At 47.2% G+C, this 16,085-nt stretch overlaps 1 protein-coding gene and 1 non-coding gene across 2 annotated transcripts in view; both read left to right on the top strand.

Moving 5' to 3' along the window:
- Positions 1 to 16,085, top strand: part of LOC125757418 (uncharacterized) — a 251,141-nt gene that overhangs the window by 30,955 nt on the left and 204,101 nt on the right. The window lies entirely within an intron of this gene.
- Trnaa-cgc (transfer RNA alanine (anticodon CGC)) lies at positions 6,022 to 6,095 on the top strand. Its single transcript has one exon. It is a non-coding gene; the product is annotated as a tRNA-Ala (tRNA).

The raw sequence follows: 16,085 nt of genomic DNA, 5'->3' as shown, positions 1-16,085 counted from the left end.
AACGAGATCTAGTACTTTAAAGAGCTTTCGTATAGGCGGGCCACCAGATGCAGAAAGAGAGGAGCACACAATAATGAGTCAGTTATAACTGCTACTACTGTATTGAAATAACTAATTTGCGTAAATTTAATATTATTGCCATACATTCACCAAGAAAATTAGGAAGACAGCCAAGCAACCGTAATGAAAAATACCATTGGAGTTCAGGGCAGAATATTCCTACACCAGATCGTTCCTCAGATTGCGATGCGTCCCATGCAATAAAAACATTCGTTGGTATAGAGTACCTACATGCTCTTACGGCAACCCATTTAAAATGCCGTAAGGCAGTAATTTCGTGTGGTTCAAAAAATATCGAGGTACACCGTTTCTGGAGAGTTATGTTGCATACTCATGGGAAGCACATCGCGAAGTTGTACATTTAGTAAATGAGGTATTGATTGAACAAACATAACTTGCGGTTCGCGAAATCTGGGCCAGTGCTCGGAGAAAAATAGATCGGGATGAGAGATGAAAATTATTTGAGCTTGGTTAGAGGGTGATTCGTACGACCTTAAGAAAGTCTGCACCGTGAGAAGGTTAAATCGCATAAAAGGGGTGTCGCCCGCGCTTCCAGGTGTAATACAGCATTTGCAACATATTTTGGAAGGCCTAGGCACAACCGTAAAGCCTCTCGCTCTAATAGAACTAGTCGCCGAGGCTTGTATGCTGGCGCACCGGAAAGAAGAATACAGCCCTATTCTAATACCGGCCGGACAAACATTCGATATACGATCACAAGTGCCTTTCTTCTCATACCAGATCTACGGCTCCTCAACCTGCACAAAAGACCCATTGCACATACTCCTTTTGTCGCGACATATTCAATATGAGGGTGCCCATTTAGATGTTAAATCATTATACACATTTGTATGGGCACATTTGTGGGGCTAACTGTTGCCTTCTTCATTTTTAGTGGACCGTTGGTGAGTAGGATTTACCCAGTTTCCGTGGCACATGCCCGTTTACGATGATGATAGTTTTTTGTTTCGTCGGACTAGGAACGATTTGCTACATAGCTTCGATGTTTGAAAAAAAAAGACTGCGGATGTATTCGCAATGCCCACGAACTATAGGTGGCGCGCCGTGCTTTTCAATATGGCGCCAGGAGGAGGGTCAACCCGTTTGTTAGCATAGAAACAGGTAGGACGTGCGGACGTACGGACCGTGCCACTTTCACCGGATGAAGTCATGAGCTGCGCTGAAATAGATATGAGACTAAAATACTTTTCCAAACCATGGAAAGTGCTAAGTACTCGCCACCTAATTATTTGCTGCGAAGTGAAAGGTTATATTTCAGCTCCGTTACCGTGCATAACGATGCTTTGCGAAATCCTGTGCGTGCTACATAAAACTGTATGAACTAGAATTGACGTATGAGCTGAACGGCACTCCGAGGTAGTACGTACCGAGCCTGCCTGACGTATTTGCCGCAGTAGTAGGCCGCCAGCGAGTAGCGCCATCGCTGCTGCGCGTGATGATGGCTTGCAAACATAAAAGTGTTCAGTGATAATACCCTGTCGTCATTACTTGCGCAGTCGAAATACGTCTTCAACGGAACACAAGCATTTAACATGCCATTCAGTAGCGCTTGTGTCGCAGCCCTGAGACTCTAGCCGTGTGTACTTCACTCGCATGTTGCAGGTTCGATCAGCACGATCGAAACATGAATATCGAAAAGAATGCACACGTATGCTTTTCGCAACGTCGAAGAAGTTCGCCGAGAGGCGTGGATTGTGGCCGTGACTGCACGTTCCATCGCTCTAACCATTTCGCTTCATTGGTCGAGCTCGAGCGTGTTGGCGGCATGCGGCGCTCCATAATATCCACAATAATTGTGATACATGCAATGCACAAGAGGAGCTATGCTTTTATTTTGATCTCGCTCAAGGATATTACACATTAAGTGCAATCAAAGTGACTTACGAGCGTGAAAGAACATTAACGCACGAGGGGACGTGAAGTGCAGCTCGCTCCTCGTGAGTTAGCAGCTGGTGGTTCATCGTCGCTGTCACTCTCGGTGCTTTCACAGTCTTCTACGTCCAGTGAAAAATCCTCGTCGTCAAGATGGTTTCTTTCAACATCACTGCTGAAAGCAATCTGAAGAATTTCCTCCGCCGAACGACTTCGACCACTCCGCGTCACCACGTTTACAATTATACAGACGTCGGAGAACGTTTTGTTTTGCTCTCAGACCGGTCAACAAGCAAATCGCTTGCAGTGTGCTGCCACCTATCAACAAACGTACAAAAACAAGCGGCGCAGCGGTGCCTATGAAACCCAACACACTGGCGAAGGACGGCGTGGATGGAAAGCGTTCGCTCCACGAAAGGCGTCGAGCAGACGCGTCCTCGAATGATTGAAACGTTGCTCGCACGATTCGTAACAGCGCTTTGCTGACAAAGGATTGAGGCCCTATTTTAATGTATCGCCAACTTGACATCGCTCAGTTATACATGAGCACATCGCGAGCCCGCGCGACCTCCCTCCCGCGTGCAGTGTTATGGGACTCGTGCACTACAAGAAACACTGACCAATTATATATGCAAGTAAAACAGGGCGAGCTTCAACTGAACATGTCAGACGATAACATTTAACTAACCTACGTGACTACAGAAAGCCTCGCAAAGCTGATAGTATGCGTACGCTGTGGGCTAGCATTGAAAGCGCGAGTTGCCACGTATTTTCACGAAAACTTTGCGTCTCGCAAGAACGAATCAGATTTCTCGTGTCACGGAGGGCCCGGTTTGTTCACTGATGCAGGGAACATGCAAAGTCGTAGTGTTCCTTTCTTGCCAACGCGTTAACACTGAGGCTAGCACAGCCGAACAAGGGAGCGACTGCATAGTGCCGCCATTTTGTCGTCCACTAACCTTCCTCGAGAGGACGCTCCTGAATTCCGCTCGGTGGCGCGACAGTCTATGCGCATTGCGAATATAGAAGCGGCGAAAAAGTAGATCCGAAGGGAATATCAGTAAAATGGTGCGTGGGGCAGCGCTTTGCTAGTTGACGTCCGATCTGGCTGTCTGAGGGCAAAAAGAAAACACTAATTGCCTACAACTAGCATTTGTCTGCTGGAGCAAAGCTCCAGAGCCCACTCATCACATTGTTATTAAAGACAGCCGAACCTACTTAAAACGATCTTCAAGTGCCACGAATATTCCGTTGTTATAACAGGGTTGCATGAAGAAAAGAGAAATAAGGGGAATTCCAGGGTGTTGCGGGCCAAATACAACATCTGATCGGTTTTGCTAACGTATATCGGTAACAATGACGACACGAAAGCATAGTGGACAAACATGAGTGTATTCTGTCAAATTAAAGGAGCTTTCGGCAGCAAATTATCAGCTTGAGAAATCCTGAAACACTCTTTTCAGATCAACAGGAGCATCTCGTCAGGCACTTGGCACTGGCTTGCACTAGAGTACACCATGTCGATCAGCGTAGCTTGTTTTACGCAAAGCTTGCCAACACAATTCTCCAAGGCGTCCAGTTGCTCCCCGAAGTGCAGAGGAAGGTCAGTCGCGACAACATATCCCCGTAGGAACTGTACCGCCAGCTGGGCTTCTCTATGGGCCTCCTGCGAGGACACTGTTGATGCAGCCTGCCCTGCTGCATCATCGCCGTCGGCTTCGTTATCGCCCTGCGTTCGCTTTTCGCCGGCAACATCGGGCAACGGGAGTGACCAGCGGGTGGATCAGATATCTTTCATTTCGGCGGGGGAGAAACCACGCGGCCAGGAATGACTTAACAGCCAAATTTATAGCCTGACTAATTTCTGCTACATGTTTCATATTTGATTTAATGTACGGTTCTTTCATACATTCATATACGTATTTGTTTGTTATTACGTTAATATTTTTCACTATAATACGTGGTTCGTAGGGGTGTGCGAATATTCGAAAGTTTCGAATATTCGTCGAATATTACATTCGAAATATTCGTATTCGATTCGAAAATCGTGTATTCGAAAAGTTTCGAATATTCGATAAGTTCGAATTTTCGAAAAATTCGAATATGCGATTCGATTATCATGCATAAAATAACTCCTCTTCCACATTTCTGCTGCGTTCGTATCACTAAAAACGTTGCCGAGAGGAGCGATAAACATCTTAAGTACACGGAGGCACAATATCTGCCTGCGACGAGCGCCCCAATACGTATGATTTATTGCTGGTGAATCTCCGACGTGCAGCGCTGTTGGCGATCATGTAACCGTACATTTTCAATATTATGAGGCCGTAACGTGCCGCACTACCACTCGTTCACTATACGGGACCACTTCTGAAGAAAGACAGTGACCCACGTGACTGGTGGCGGACTGTAGGCACCTTCAGATACCCCAGTCTGGCAAAGCTCCGCGCCATGTAACTGCCTGTACCAGCCACTTCTGTTCCAAGCGAGCGTGCCTTTTCAGCGGCTGGGGGGGGGGGGGGGGTAGTTATCTCTGGTACAAGGGAGCGCCTGCTGCCTGATCATGTGGAGCAACTGATATTTCTTCATGATAACATGGAGTCATTACTTTCATTGTGCCGTGATATTTGCTGGTGTTGTGATGTGCATTGTGCTAGCCTGGACATTGTGTTCTGGAGATTGCAGTGTATGTTGTGTTGCCAGTCAGGCTGTTAATGTTTTGTTTCCTTCAAATAGCTACACGTAAAATAAAATATCGTTACTGCGGAGGCATTTTTCCTTTGATATTCGATATTCGATTCGATATTCGAAAGTGGATATTCGTATTCGATTCGTATTCGAAAAATCTGATATTCGCACACCCCTAGTGGTTAGTAGCCTTTGCCACATAGAAGGGGCGTACCATCACTAAAATAAGAATTATCAACATTATAATTAGCAGTCCACAATGGCGGACTCAATCAACTCATGATGATGATAATGAAGTCTTCCCAATGGCGCTCACCCACAAAGGGGGATGGCCGGAGATCCAGGCGGCAAGGAAGTTTAAGGTAAAAACCTATGAAGCTAAACGAAGCTCGAAACTTACATTAAAAATAAAACATCGAAAAAATAAAAATGCTGGGCTAGCAAGCGGTCAGACTATCATCTGAGTTTTCTGACAGAAACGAATGACAGATTTGAAACGAAGAATACGAATAGACAAAGAAATTAGGGCGTAGCTTTGCGCAATGAGAAAGAAAGAAAGAAAGAAAGAAAGAAAGAAAGAAAGAAAGAAAGAAAGAAAGAAAGAAAGAAAGAAAGAAAGAAAGAAAGAAAGAAAGAAAGAAATTGTGGAGGGGCGCAGCATGTATGGAAGGGCGTTAAAGCTCGACTAACGTGAAACATGCGGAGGGGCGAGGCATCCAGTGTGCGCCGATGTTTCCCACAGCAAAATCTTTACTGCTCTACTCGCCATCGGTCCACCAACGCACCATCACTTTGCAGATAAGTTTCATACAGTGATGTTTCAAATAGATACACTACCGTAGAGATGCACGTTTGTGTCTCTGCTTTTAGTTAAGAAACTTCAGCGCCTTCGTAAATTTCGTCGCGGATTCTGACACCGATACTAAGCCAAACATAACGTTTTAGGCAGTATCGACGAAACTTTAACTCATAATATGCATAGTATGTACCGATGGCGAGTAGTGGCATTTATCCCATTTTTGTGACCGTGACGACATGAGGCGCCTACAAGGCGAGACCCTAAGGTGCTTCGCCCCTAAAAATTGACTAACACGGTAATCTTTTCGTTTCATTGATGTGATCGAACACAGTAGACCAGAAATCCCTGTGGCTGTAACCTAAGAAACACTTCGTTTCTGCCAGGTGACGTCGCGTAGCACGTAAGGCTTTAACGAGCAGCTGTGCGCTCGTCAGCTCTCCGCTCGTCAAAGGTTCACGTGCTACGTGACGACATCTAGCAATAACAAAGAGCGTTCCACACTAGCCGTCATGGCTGAACAGCGGCGCAGTCTTAGGGTTTGCATGCACACAAACACCCGATAAGTGGACGAGAGGACGACCGCCGCTGTAGCTCACTTGGTAAGAGCATTGGGTGCGCAATCCGAATGTCGCAGGTTCGGTCCCTGCCAGCGGCAAGTTGTCGTTTCAACTTTAGTTTCTTCACATGTACACCACAGTTGTCACAATACAGTTAACATCACAATTAACGTCGCCTATACCCTCCTTGGCTGCATTATCTGCTGGTTTTCATTAATGCAATGAATATAGGATTATAATCTGGAAGTCGAACCGAAAAAACTAGTCAAGAGAAGGAGAGAAGATGCCAACTCCAGCTTCTTCCTTTGACAACTAATGTTGGACCATTGCGCACTTTGGGCATGAGCCACTTGTGTTCTTGTGTAGAGGGCAACAATGACGTATTCTGTAGGTCTTCATTCTAATGTTTCATTATTGGTCATATGAAACATTAGAACAGATGCCTCACAAGCCGAAGAAAAATCTGTTATTGGGATTTTCACCGAGACCTTCAACTGGTCATTCTCACTAAGGGGGCGTCCCGATTTCTTATCAGTATATTCGGCAGAATTTCTAGCGATGATTACGGCTTCACGAAAGCTCAGCCCATCAACTTCATGAGTGGCCATAGTTACACATTTTTTATCACTGTGTTCAGCGCTCGCTGCAAATAGAGATTCTTATTTATCACGTGCTTTTCACTTTCTCGTTCCCACTCATGTAACATTAATCAGATTAATCTGGGTACCGGGCCACAAAGGGATAAAAATGAATGAAATGGCAGACACTCTGGCGAAAGCCGCTCTCAGTATTCCGATACTCTCAAATATTCCCACATCAGCACTCACAATTCTTGAGAGATTTAAAAGGCGAGCCATAATTCAAGATTCTGGTAAAACATTAATCACTCAGCTAAACGAATATCGACACCTCTTCTTCCCTTGGCGTAGGAATTTTTGTTCAACATGAAAAGATGAAGTTATTTTTACAAAATTACGATGTCGCGTTCCAAAACTAACTTTTATATGCATAGAGCTGGTCTGGCTCCTTTCCCTCTTTGCTCGTTTTGCAACAAGGACGAAACAGTTGAACATTATTTTTTATCGGGTAACCGATTCAACTTGCTGAGGAAAACATTCTCAAAGCGGCGTTTAATCGAATTAGATTGGATTTCATTGCTTCTAATATTCAATCCTTGGGAGCCTCCTCATTAGGTCATTGTCACCGGGATGTCTGTTCCACTGTACAAAAATTCTCAATTGAATCAGGGTGGTTCTGACCTTGAATTTTTAAGTTAGCATTAATAATTTATTCTAACAATCATATAATTCATCAGTCGTAGAATTCATATGTCACCACTTTTATCTCTAAATTATTCGTTTCTTGGCCAATCCCCCAGAGTGGGTGTGAGTCATTCATAAAGGCAGTCATCATCATCATCATCATCATCATCTTAGCCATACAGACACTTCAGCAGGGACACGACTATTGCATACATCGAAGAAATCGTGGCCGTCAGCGATGCGTTTCCTTTTTCACACACTGGCGAAACTGCAACGACTACCCCAATAAACAACCATCCTTCTACGTCAACCCGAGTCTACCCGCTCGCCAACGGCAAGAGTTTTGACGCATTCTGCAGCAGTACAAGGACTGTTTCTCGTCCTCATCAAAGGTTTGACAAACACCACTTGCTAAACACCGAATTATAAAGGAAGACTATGCCCGTCCGCATTGCCAGAGCCCGTGCCTAGTTTCGACGCGAGGCCGTTAGGAAACAGGTGAACGAAAGGTGACGCGACGACATCAGCTAGCCTTCCAAGGTTCTGTGGGTATCTCCCGTGGTGTTAATGAAGACGAAGGATGGAACCCTATGTTTCTGCTTCGATTATGGACGCCTGAACAAAATTACGAAGAGGGACGTGCATCCTCTCCAAGGATAGAAGACGCCCTGGATCGACTTCGCAACGCAAAGTGCTTTTCCTCGACGGACCCCCAAGACCAACTACTGGCAAATAGAAGTCGACCAGCAAGACAGAGAAAAGACTGCCTTCATAACTCCAGACGGCCTCTTCGAGTTCAAGGTCATGCCCTGTGGTGGTCCTTGCCTGGCATCTGCAACCTTCCAACGTGTTATGGATACAGTATTGACTGGCTTGAAGTTCCAGACTTGCCTCGTGTGCTAGGACGACGTCGTTGTGTTTGCCTCAAACTTCCACGAACATCTGCGGCACCTTGATGCTGTACTTCAAGCAATCAGGACATCCAGACTGTTCTTGAAGACAGATAAGCGCCACTTCGTGTACGAGGACCTCTTGTTTTTGGACCACGTCATTAGCAAGACCGGCGTTCGCCTAGACCCGCAGAAAACAGCTGCCATCGTTGCCTTCTCGCCTTCGACCGACAAGAAGGCCGTACACCGATCACTCTGCTTGTACGCTTGTCACAGACGCTTCGTCAAGGAATATTCACGGATCGCCCAGCAGCTACGACACCTCACGATGACCGACGTGCAATTCAATTGCACAACGGCGCAAATCGAAGCATTTCAAGAACTGAAAGGACGCCTTCACACGCCTCTCATACTTGCGCATTTCGACGAATACGCGGATACGGAAATACACACCGACGAAAGCAGCGCAGGACTCGGCGCCGTCCTTTTGCAGATCACTAACGGCCTGGAGAGGGTCATCAGTTATGCTAGCCAGTCTCTATACAAGGCAGAAGCCAACTATTCCGCAACATAAAAAGAGTGTCTTGCCCTCATCTGGGCAACATCAAAGTTTCGTCCCTACCTTCAAAGGCCCTTCAAAGTTGTGAGCGACCACCACGCCTTGTGTTGGCTACATAATTTGAAAGACCCTTCGGGTCACGTCGCACGGTGGAGCCTGATACTTCAAGAATTCGACATTACCGTCGTTTACAAGTACGGAAGAACACACACCGACGCTGACTGCCTGTCTCGGGCCCCCTTCGACGCACCCCCGCAGGATGACCAGGATGATGACTGCTTCTTGGGAATCATAAGTTCTGACGACTTCGCTGAACGACAACCAGCCGACCCGGAACACAGGGGCCTTATCGAATACTTCGACGGCAGCACTGCCGTTCTCCCGAAGGTATTTATGCGAGCACTGGCGTCTTTTACAGCGAAAGCTGTTATGAGATCATTTCACCGGCCGTTTTTGGCGCCGTAGTTGTCCGCCGCCGCCGCCGCCGCCGCTGCCGCCGCTGCCGCCGCCACTGCCGCCGCTGCCGCCGCCGCTGCCGCCGCCGCCGCCGCCGGTGTCCGTAACCAGTATCGCTCGAAATAAGAAAAAAAACTAAATAAGAAAAAAATTCTAGGATGGAATGAGGTTCGAACCTGGGCCCTCTGCGTGGGAGCCCAGTATTCAACCTCTGAGCCATGCCGGTGCTTGAAAATGCTTTGCTAAAAGGTCCTATACAGGCTTCATGTCGGGAAGGAACCAGATTAGCATATGCAATATGGCATGGTAGAAGAGTAAAATAAGCACCAAGCGTCGCACAACGCGAATTCTGTAACCAGGCGTCACACAATGCGAATTGCGCAACGAGTAGGTTGTTGAATGCTGCCAACCCATTACAAAGGACCCTGCCATAATTTTTCATCGTCATCAGGCACAGCATCAACAAAGTGCGCATAATGCCTTACATGGGTTTAGCAGGTACCAACGCTCTCCGTAGAATGACGAAAAATGGCAGAGTGCCTGCTGCCCTACTTCTCAAAAATTACAATGATTTATAGCGTAGTGGGTTCCTCGCAAGTGCACTTGGATTGGTTGCCAAGGAAGCCCATAAGCGCATGATCCACTTCCTCTGGGTCTCAGTAAAATTACAATGATTTATAGCGTAGTGGGTTCCTCGCAAGGGCACTTGTATTGGTTGCCAAGGAAGCCCATAAGCGCATGATCCATTTCCTCGGGGTCTCAGTAAAGTTCTTCGCTCCCCCCCCCCCGTCTCTTTCCCACGTCAACGTATGTTATACAGCATGACGGGAGTGGGAAATAGCGACCGGGCGTCACCCAATGCAAATTACGTAACTGGTGGGCCGTTTAAAGATTCCAACCCATTACAAAGGGCTGAGCGATAATTCTTCATCGTCATGAGTCGTCGCGTGAACAAAGTGCACATAATTCCTTACAGACGTGCAACGTTACTAGAACAAACTCAGTTTAAAAGCTCCGCCGGAGAGGCGGTCCGCGTGGCGGTCGTGAGAACTAGTGGCGCTGCAGTCACGTCTAGCTCCCGCAGCTGGCGCTTGTTGTGATCTGCGCCGCCAATGTACGAGCACACGTTGGTTACAGCGTCGTCTGCGCTTTGTTAGCTCGTCATTTTTGCGACTGTTCTTGACCAGGCTTAGCGTCTTGTACGAAGACACGTGCATGATGTATGAAGCGTAGCGAGGGCGAACAGATTCACAGTGCGGTATGCCGACTTGCTTTGCGACGGGCTGCAAGAGCGGCTACCGCAACGACGACTCCGCTTCATGACACTTCTTCGGACCTCCAAAAGATCCTACGCCATTCAAGCTTTGCATCGCAAAGATAGAAAGCTTACTGCGAAATGCAAGGTCTGTGACATTCATTTTGAGAGTGACGACATTTTAAAGCACTATCGTCGTGTCATTGCGGGACAAGAAGTTTTGATCCCACGTGGAAAGTGGGAACTCGCGCCCGGTGCCGTGCCGCGCTTGTTCCCAGCACTTCCACCCCACATTTCAAAGCCAAAATGTTCGGAGTTTAGGCGCAAATCCTCCCAAAACGCACGGCGTCCCGCGAAAGCCCAGTGCCCAGTTTGGAGGAGCCGCCAGTTGTCAGCTGTCGCTGTGCCTTCAAAGCTGTGGATTTTCGAGAGATTTTACGACGATGTATCGAACAAGATGTGCGGAATATTTTACACTCGCCGGCTCGGGAACGGGCTGCTCAGCGCAAAAATTTGACACGGTACACATAGAAAAGACGAGGACCAGCGCTGGTCCTCGTCTTTTCTATGTGTACCGTGTCAAATGTTTTTGCGCTGAGAAGTTTAATAATGGAAAACCAACTAGCCCAATCCCACACTTTGCTTCGGGAACGGAGACTTACTTGTGCAAAAGATAGTTGTTGTTGACGAGCAGTAACTGCGTAGTGAACGGCTACAGCACGAAACGCAAACGGCTGTCGTACAGTGCAAGAATTGCTGCGGGCATGGAACATCTGCTCGGTGAAGTTGAAAAACTGAAGTTGAATACTGACGACTTTTCTAGCGACAGAGTACGCGCGAATAACTGCTCGGTGCTCACATCACGGCCGATCTGTTCGAATTGTTTAAGGTACCGTACAAGGATGCGACGTAGAAAGATGAGACACCGAAAATACAACTATCCGCTGAAAAAATTGCTCAGAGACGACATCTATTCGACGTAATCGCACACTGAGATTTCATTTACCGAGGTCTCGTAAACTTTTCCGATTTTTGGTCAGTATCCCTTTAACCGTCGCGAAAACGTGTCTTGTAAACATTGCAAAGCATTGGTGATGTTTTTCGAGAAAGTTTTTTTCAATAAATTGTAGAAACATGAGTACTGTTTTTCTAGAACGTTTTTGTATCTCGAGTAAGTACGCTTCTTTGTACACTATAAAGGCTTTCACAGTGTTGGGTTGTTCTTGGTCTAGATAAGACGGCAGCGACTAAAATTGTGGTGGTAGTTAGAAAAATTACGCTGAAAACCCTCATTCGCTTAGAAACTCCTATGCTTGGAAGTTAAGCGCAATGTAGACAGCTCAAATATTGTCGCAGGGTCGTGACATCGACGAAGGTAGCAGTCAGCAGGTCCGAGATGAAACTCTTTATTTGGCCGAACTTGTGGCCGGGAAACTGAAAGTCAAACTACAGCAATACACTGATAGCGGTGAACAGAGCGTCGACCGTCGATCAACTGACAAGCGGTCAAGCGCGTCGGCTTTTATACAGGCGCTATCGAACTTTCCAGCGATATCGCTGGTGGCGGCGTTATCTCTCGACAAAGCTAGAACATTCGCGTGCGGCGCGCAATCTTAACAAAACGATCTACTACAATCGCGAAGCTTCTCGAACACTGCTTCGCGGACAGCGTCGAGCGTTGATAACCGTCCTTGCTGGTCAAACCCGAATACATCAAAAGAAAACAAGAAGTGGGCGTGGCAATATAGACCGAACATCTTAGCCAATCAATGAACAACGCACGCGGGCCAATGCATACAGACGACCTTATGCATATCCACCTAAGTATCCACCTAACTAGTACAATAAGAAAGTTACCGCGCAGTTACCGCGAGCAGCTGCGCGGCGGACCGCAGCGTTATGCCGTGGCAGCAGACGACGCGCCGATAGTGGCGCAAGACGGAACTGCAGCGCCGCTAGTTCTCGCGACCGCCGTTCGGACCACCCTCCTCCGCTGGCGGAGATACGGAGCTTTGAAACTGAGTTTGTTCTAGTAACGTTGCAGACGTGTAGCTGGTGCCTCGCTTCTCCGCAGAATGACGAATAATGGCTTAGTAGGTGCTTCCCAACTTCACAAAAATTGTGATTTATGGCGTAGTGGGTACCTTTCTAGTGTACTTGTATTGTAGCCCCAAGAGAGCTTAACGGGCTCTAGAAATGCCGCTCTTCCAGCTTTCGCTGTGACTGTGCTGCGCTTTTAGCGCAGGCCTGGCGTTTTTTTTTTTTTTCTTGCGAAACGGCGCTCTCCAAAAGCACTTCTCGGCCCTTCGAGCCATGTACCTTCTCGTGGTGCCTTCAGCACTGCGACCAGAAATCCTCCAGGTCCTGTACGACGACCCGACGGCAGGACACCTTGCTGTTTCCCGCACGCTTGCAAGAATGCAGGAAAAATACTACTGACCGCGCCTTGCCGCCGACGTCGCTCGCTACGTAAAGACATGCCGAGACTGTCAGCGACGCAAGATGCCGCCGACGACGGCTCCACTGACGTATTTCCGTCACGAATATGACGTTGTAAAATATAAAGACTAATATTGGGCAAAGGAAAAAAACCAGAAGAAAAAGTTCCGTCACCGGGAATCGAACTTACGACCCCTGGCTCCGCAGCGCGCAGTGCGAAATGATTCGGCCACGGACGACACGTTCTTCGCAAGGCTAACGGCGAGATATTTATATACACCATTTGCCGGTGGCGCTACTCAGAGATCGGTGTTACAGCGTGTTTTCATTATCACTAGGGCGATGACGTGAAGGGCTCGAACAGCGCGTTTTAAAGGTCATCGCCGTTGCGACGAGCGCCCACGTCTACAGTGCGTGGTCGCTCGCGCGTGCGCTTGTCTCGTGATCGCGGTGGTTTGTACATCTCGCGTTGAGAGCGCGAATGTCGCTTGGCTCACTGCAGTGGGCGCTTTTGCGAAAGGAGCGCGGTGCTCAGGCAGAAATAGGTTAAAAATGTGACAGTTCGCTCTCATCCTGTGTATGTTCGTTCCGTGCGTCTTCTCTGCTTGAGCAGCGCGTTCCAAATTTCGAGCTGCTTGCCGTTCTTCGCGTGACATTACAATTTGTTGCTGTAGCATTCATTCCTTGGCTGTTGGGGCGAAAGAATGTGCGACAAATGCTCAACTACGTATGTGAAGACGCGTTTCACTTTCGTATTATAGCGATTCCTATGACTGAGGGATCAGCCATGTTTTTTTGTTGAAGCGACTGTTCTATCTAGGCATCGTGATAAAAGCAATCGTGAACTAATCGAAGCGTTTCATATTAAGAGATGCGGGGATCGATGTGTCAGCCACCCGTCACTTTCCCTAATAGAGAAAGAGTACTCCTATTTGATTAACTCGCTGCGCTAACATTTTGATTCTCACCACAACACTTTTTTTCTTTTTTTTTCTTTTCTTCTCCCCCCCCCCTGCTTCGTCGTGACACATGTGCTCTCACAAATCAGATGTGGAAAGTCATTATATTTTTTTTTAGGCGAGAGAACATGCACCGCGTGCCCAACTTGTAAGATTTATATGTGTTGCCTCTTCAATAAACTTTCAGTTGCAGGTGTGCGCCTGTGTTGTCCGTCTCCTCTGTATGTCCCTGTTTTATTTTGCGCCTCCCCTTCTTTACTCTCAAGATGCTTTCTATCAGGCTTGTCCTCCTAAAAACCGACACACAAGAATAGCAGCAGTCGGTATGCAGCTGTAGGCAATCACGAGTTATCCTTGTTACCTGATGGTGTGAAAGCTAGCATGTTTACGGCTAAATGTATTTTCGGTGCACTGAATGGGTTAAATGCAGTAAACGTTATTACAGTGAACGGGTATTTTGAGCGGCTGAACACATGGAACATTAAGATGCACTGGAAGCGGTTTTAAGCGTGGTGATGGAAGTTCTCTTTATATCAAAACATAAACGCGGTCGGCGTTCGAAAAATTTGCGGAATTAGCGAAATTTCATGAGTGAGACGTAGAGCTGTCTTGGAGGAGAAAATTACCTTTGCGTAAAATATAGCGCTTAAAGGAGCCCCGCAACACTTTTTAAGCATGGTCAGCAAGCGGTAGTGGCCCAGGCTCCTGAGAACACGCGAACCAAACATTACAACGCAGAACGCGGCCTGGAATTTACAATTAATTTTTAAAGGCAGCTAGAATTCCTTCACTCTTCTTTCTACAAACGATGCCATATACCCATGTGACCGCGCCATAAACCTAAATTCACGACCGTTGGCTGATTTGAGCATCGCAGGCTGCATAGTTACTGCGGCCGCCGCAGGACGCCGCCACGTGCCCGTACGCGCTCTCTCGATCACACTGAAAGTAAGCCGCGCGCTCGAAAAAAAAGAAAAAGGCTCAAGGTCATGACGCGTGCGTTACGTACCTTATTTCTCCCTTGCCATCCCTCCCTGCTTAACTTCCAGCGCGTTCGTCGGGACGAGAGAAGAGAGAAATCAATTACAGCGTGCGACAAACCTCTGTAACTCGGCTCGTACTTTAGAGATTCTAAAAACTTTTTTTAGTGGTGGATTCGTGAGGCAATAAACTCCTTTAGTAAAGCCATTCGACGGTTACTTGGAGAAGTGTTGCAGAACCCCTTTAAGCAAAAAATGAAGCGGCAGAAATCGTCGACTGCTGAGTTTTCTCTCAGGTACTACGGTCCTAAGTCTTGCCTTGGAGGCTGACCCACGTATTTTTAAAATAATTATAATTGGCCGATGAACTTGGCGTGCAACAGCATTTTTTAAACAGAACAGCTACTCACAATTGTTATAAATCAGGTGATGTTACAGAGGCGTGTCGCCTTGTCGACAAGTTGTCCACAGCCCATGCCCTCCTTTGCGTGAGCAGTCTTCTTTTATTCGCTTAAGTTGGTGAGACAAATCTGTAGGTACCGTTACTTCTGTAAAGGCGAAAGCTTTAGATGGCTCATCAAACGTGAAAATTGACCGTCGGGGGCATCTGCGTCAACGCGAGTGATTCCAAAATTAATCATCACGTGATGGCGTCACATACAAAGTCATCAAGGCGTCACAGATTGCCGTGACGCGTGCCGTCATCATGAAGTCACATATCATGAGGTCATGTGATGTCTTCATTGCATTATATCGTCGATTCGTCAAAATTGGGCCGATTCCCGGAGGCAGTGCAAAACCAGGTGAGGTGTACAAAGCTTTCGGAGGGTGGCGGAGAAGGATAAACAAATTCACTGAGGAGAAAAATAAAATGGCTTTCGCCTTCGAGTAGTGTAAGGCGAACGCCTTAGGTATCCTGTCAGTTTTTTTTTTCCTGGTGTAATGATGTTTCATGAGGCGGCCCATGAGGCTCGTATAGGCGGTGTCATCTTGCATTGATATTTCTTCGGAACCTGCCCGCCTTGCGGTGCCATACTGCAATTTAACCCTTTACTGCCGGTTAACCCAGAATGTTGCAATGAGGTTCTATCATATATAAATGTAGACCGACTTTGACAACGAGTCTTCTTTGTCAGAATGAGTGCCACCGAGACCACCGCCGGGAGATTGAGTCACATGTACATGTCGCCATACCCTAACCATGTCACTCAAACACGACGCAAGCTGTACCTCACAAATTTCAATGATCAACAAAAATTTGCGAGCCTCCTAGCGCCGCGTTCTTCAA

Source organism: Rhipicephalus sanguineus, chromosome 2 (genome assembly GCF_013339695.2).
Source record: "Rhipicephalus sanguineus isolate Rsan-2018 chromosome 2, BIME_Rsan_1.4, whole genome shotgun sequence".
In the NCBI taxonomy this organism is placed as follows: Eukaryota; Metazoa; Arthropoda; class Arachnida; order Ixodida; family Ixodidae; genus Rhipicephalus; species Rhipicephalus sanguineus.
The sequence above is the reverse complement of the archived record's forward strand: the minus strand, read 5'-3'. Positions and strand labels throughout refer to the sequence as shown.